The sequence below is a fragment of the Arvicanthis niloticus genome, chromosome 25, assembly GCF_011762505.2.
Source record: "Arvicanthis niloticus isolate mArvNil1 chromosome 25, mArvNil1.pat.X, whole genome shotgun sequence".
NCBI lineage: Eukaryota > Metazoa > Chordata > Mammalia > Rodentia > Muridae > Arvicanthis > Arvicanthis niloticus.
This window is the reverse complement of record NC_133433.1, coordinates 40,547,361-40,552,640: the sequence shown is the minus strand read 5'-3', so window position 1 is coordinate 40,552,640 and position 5,280 is coordinate 40,547,361. Positions and strand designations below refer to the sequence as shown.

Sequence of the window (5,280 nt, the reverse complement as noted above, 5' to 3'; positions counted from 1 at the left end):
TTCAGAAGACCCCTGGGGGAATTTCTAGGATCTCCTGTCCTCAAGCAATCGATTAGAGACTTCCACCTGCATAAAAAGCAAGAGTGGCTGATTAGGAAAAATCATACTCCCAAGGAAGGAGGAGGGCTGGAGGAAAGAAATATGGAAAACGACTGTGCCATAAAGAACCCAGTCTCTTCCTTCTCAAGGCACCCATCATGGTTTATCTTAATGGGGCTCTTGGTGAAACTTGGACCCTCACACTTACTGGCAGGTACTTTACCACTGAGCCATTCCCCCAACTCTGTGTAGACTTTTCTATACATCATCTCTTTGCTATAGACAAAAGAGAATTGAGACATTTTCTCTCCCTACATCTGAGCAAAACTATGAAGATACTGTTTCCTTTTCCAGGGTCAGTCTCAGTCTGTGGCAACAGTGAGCAGTGGACCTCCCTGAGTTTTCTTTACAGTAATGCAGAGCAGCTTCAATGACAAGTGTCCCCGTGTGTGTCAATACATTTTTCCATTGCTATCACTCTACAGCTCAGCTGGACACTGCTCAACTAAGCTCCACCTATAGTCTCCCTCTATAACGCAAGATAAAGGAGTGGGTGCTCTCTGGAACATTCTAACTCCATTGCAGAGGCCCAGACCAGAATAACAATCACTGATATGCACAATGCATCTAAGGCTTAAGTTGGTGAGTCAAGCTCTTCACACCTGCTGCTTTCAGCTTTCACCTCACAACCCAGGTTTTATTACTACCCCATAAAAGAAACAGGAGACACCAGAACTTGTGAAATGTTTAAATAACTTTAAACTTTATTGAGTAAAAATTGCATAAACACAACCATAATTAATGAATAGAAAAGTTAAATACAAACTATCACATGTAAAATAGGTTATTTTATAACTGTCGGTATCAACCCTAAATACCAAATCCCCAACTTCCACAGTGGGAATGTTAATCTAATGAGAAAAAAAATCTTAATTTCATCTTAATAGATACCAAAACTTTTTAAGAATAAATTTTAAATTGAATAGAACTTTTGAAAAGAAAAATTCAATACAGCCCTAGATGGGGTTTGTATTCAGTGAGACCTGAGATAAAAATGGACATTTGCCATTGTAGTTACTTCAAATCAACTTCCAAAACTAAGGCAGGTCTGGGAAAGAATGAGTCTTTAATGACCATGGCGCTTTTCTTAATAGTCCTGGAGTCCAGTCAGTAGTTTGGCTGCAGATCTACATCCTGTACAAGTCCAGTAGTGTACGGTGGATCAGAACAGCACCGATCTGTACAACTCATTTTCATTTCATATACTATTTTCAAGAATAAAATACAAACAACAACAACAAAAGAAAACAAACAAAAAAACACCACTACTACCCCCAGCTTTAACTGAAGAGCATCCAACTCCATCATTGTAGATGCCAGTGAACAGCGTCTGCCTCTTCCTGCTGATGTCCCTCCTCATCGTCAGCAGGGAATGGCACTGGGATGGACATTCCTTTGGAAAATAGACAGTTCGAACAAGGGCAAGAGGATTGGAAAATGATAATGGTCAAGGTGTGCAGTGAGTCAAGAAAAATAATCACTGTGGTGGGATCAGGAAGACAAAAACAAAACAAAAACAGAAAAAACATACAAAACAACAACAAAACACAAGAACAGGACCAAAAACATAAATAAAAAAATAAGAAAGAGCAAAACCAAAAACACAAACATAAAAACAAAAAACAACCCAACACAAAACCAGAAACACAAACAGAACAACTTAGAATAAAACCAAAACCAAACCCAAAACTACAACAAACAAAAGACAAAACCCAAACAAAACAACAAATAAACAAAAATACAAACAAAAATTAAACAACAAACAGAAACAACAAAAAAGAAACCAAAAACAAAACTCCAAACCCAAACAAAAAACAACAGACAAACAAAAACAGAAGCAAAAAAAACAAAAAACAAAAAAAAACAAAAACAAAAACAAAAATCAAAACCCAAAGAAAGTCAGCAAACAAAAATACAAACAGTAAGCCCAGGGTGGAGCACGGCTTCATCACATGCCCTCTGGTGGTGGACCATGTCCACATTTCCGAGTTCAAATCCCGTGTGACTCCCAACGAGTCTTATGGGGGGAAAAAAGTTAAAAAAAAAAAAAAAAGCAAGCCTGCAGTGGCACACGGCTTTGACAAACAAAAAAACAAAACAAAAAAAAACAAACAAAAAGCAATAACTAAAAACAAAATAAAGAAAAAACAACAACAAAACACAAACTAGAAAACAAAAATTAAAAAATAAAACCCAAACAAAAACAAAAAAACAAACACAAATTCAAAAACACAACACAACAAAATAAGACAAAATAAAACAAAAATAAAACGTTTCTGGGTTCGAATCCCTTGTGACTCTGAACAAGTCTCATGGGAAAAAAAAAAGTTAAAAAAAAAGCGAGCCTACAGTGGCACACAGCTTTGGCAAACAATAAAACAAACAAAAACAAACAAAAAGCAATAACTAAAAACAAAATAAAGAAAACAACAACAAAAACAAAACACAAACTAGAAAACAAAAATCAAAAAATCAAACCCAAACAAAAAACAAACACAAATAAAAAACACAACACAAAGAATAAGACAAAATAAAATAAAACTAAAACGTTTCCGAGTTCGAATCCCGTGTGACTCCTGACGAGTCTCATGGAAAATTAACAGTTAAAAAAAAAAGCAAGCCTGCAGTGGCACAGGGCTTTGGCGCCCACCCTCTGCTGGCAGACTGAGTTCGAATCCCGTGTGACTCCCGACGAGTCTCATAGAAAAAAAAAAACAAAAACAAAAAACCGCGAGCCTGCAGTGGCACGTGGCTTTGGCGCCTGCCCTCTGCTGGCGGACAGTGTCTGCATTCCCGAGTTCAAATCCCGTGTGACTCCTGTAGAGTCTCATGGGAAAAAATACAAACAAAAAACAAACACAAACAGCAATAACAGAAACAAAAAACAAGACAACGAAAAACAAAACCCAAGCAACAAACAAACAAAAATACAAACAAAAAAACAAACAAAAAGCAATAACTAAAAATAAAGGAAGAACAAAAACAAAACACAAACTAGAACACAAAAATCAAAAAAATAAAACCCAAACAAAAAAACAAACACAAAAATAGAAAACACAACACAACAAAATAAGACAAAATTAAACAAAAATAAAATGTTTCCAAGTTCTAATCCCTGTGACTCCTGAAGAGTCTCATGTAAAAAAAAATTTAAAAAAAAAAAAAAAAAAGCGAACCTGCAGTGGCACACGGCTTTGGCAAACAAAAAAACAAACAAAAAACAAAAAACAAACAAAAAGCAATAACTAAAAACAAAATAAAGACAAAACAACAACAAAAACAAAACACAAACTAGAAAACAAAAATTAAAAAATAAAACCCAAACAAAAAACAAAAAAAAAAAACCACACACAAAACACAACACAACAAAATAAAACAAAAAACAGCAATTAAAAAAATCCAGCATTAAAACAGTATTGCACAGTATTGCTCGTGGTCTCCTGTGGGTTGGACAGCAGCAGTGTCTAAGCCTGCAGTCCTTGCGTGCATCCTAGAGGTGGCATTAGGGCAGCAGTCGGATATCCCAAGTTAGGACGGTAGAAAAGTACAGGGCCCACTGGTGACCACAGCAGTCAGGTGGGTGTTGTTACAGTAAGTGACTGTGCAGGATTTCCCATACCATCCTCTTCCTGAAGATGGGCATGTGCTGCTGAGAGAAGGTGACAGGTTGGTCTCTAGCGATGTAATCTGCATATTTACAGGCGAACATGCCACAGTCACTCCCATTCAGTTGCTGAGGAATCTCCTCTGCGGACATGCTGTATAGTTTCCACTCCAGAGGGTCCAGCTCGATGTTCCTTCGAGTCTTGCTCTCGTTTTGTAAATACTGGAAGATGGTCTCACAGATAGTTTTCCCCGTCTGTCCCAAGGAATCCAGGTATACGATACTTCGTTTTCTCAAATCGATCACCACCAGGCTCCAATGTACCCTCTGGTGAATAGGCACCAGGATCATTTCTTTGTCAAAGAGATTAATTGTTCGAGTCCATCTTTTGACAGAAGAGTAACCGCTCTGCGTTAGCTTGGGGTAAAAGAAAGTGCTAAACACATGAAGAGCAGGGTAGCCTTGGTTTTCGTTTCTCTCAACCAGAAGGTTCATATAAAAATTGATGATCTCATCATTGAGCCACTGACCATTCTTGAGGGTCTGGATATCTCTTCGGGTGATTTGCAATTTGAATCCCCTACTTAGGATTTCCTCTTGGGGTCCTGGACCCAGGGCACTCCTAATTTCCTTTTCCATGTCCTCTGTAACATGAAAATTTTGATCCACTTCTCTGCCCTTTTCTAGGTTTGTGAGAGGCTTTTCCTCTGCCCCAAGTACTGTCATCTTGTTGGGGAGTAACCTGTCACCTCTGCCACTATCCATGATGGTTAGAGCTGGTGTTCCCGGTAAGTCAGGCTCCCAGCTGTTCCCCCTTCTTCCCCCATGGTTTACACCATCTTTCTTTTGTGTAATGGATGTCTCCTCTGAACACCTCCCCCCTCTCTCTGGATCTCTCTTCTGTGACAACCTTCCGTGCTTTTCTTTTGGGGGGCTTTGTTCCTTTTCCTCCATGGTGGAGTAGGGGCGCTTGCGACCCTTGCGAGCATCAGCAGGCTTCCCCTCAGGTACAGCCTGCTCTGGAGGCCCTTTGGTACCCTCTATGGGTTTTAGTTGTCTTGGACTCTCTTCCTGGGCTTTCTGTACCTGACCCTTGCCTGGCTGGTGTTTCTCAAGTTCGAGGTCTTGTTGCTTCTGAGGGGTCTTCTTCCAAGCCTTTCCGGGTTCTTTAAATAGCATTTCTGTTCCATCCTTGCATTTGGTTTTTGGACTTTGTCCCAAACCTTCAGAATCTGTTTCTGTCCCACTGCTATCCTGACACTTTCGTTTTTGAGCTTTTCTTGAAGCTTCGGGCTTCACCTCCATCCCAGGCTGTTTCGGTTGCCACATGGAGAACTGCTTGGTAGTCAGATGTTGGCAGTTCACCAGGGTCCACTCTGGGAGTTCTGAGATACTTCCACAGAAGTATCCTTCTAGGGTGCTGCGCTGGAACCAGCTACCCGAAATTTCTAAATCGGACTAATCGTACTAGTAAAGCACTATTAAGACACCAGGCCTAAACCTAGCCTCTAACTACTCGGAGGAAACCTCACGAATGATGGCTAACTCAGGGGTTGCCCCTAGTCACAGCCTTCAAG

At 39.8% G+C, this 5,280-nt stretch overlaps 1 pseudogene across 1 annotated transcript; it reads right to left on the bottom strand.

The window, feature by feature from the left end:
• Positions 1-783: 783 nt before the first annotated feature.
• LOC143438425 (sentrin-specific protease 2 pseudogene) lies at positions 784-5,032 on the bottom strand (annotated as a pseudogene). Its single transcript, XR_013107268.1, has one exon. The product of XR_013107268.1 is annotated as a sentrin-specific protease 2 pseudogene (transcript).
• Between the last annotated feature and the right edge of the window lie 248 nt (positions 5,033-5,280).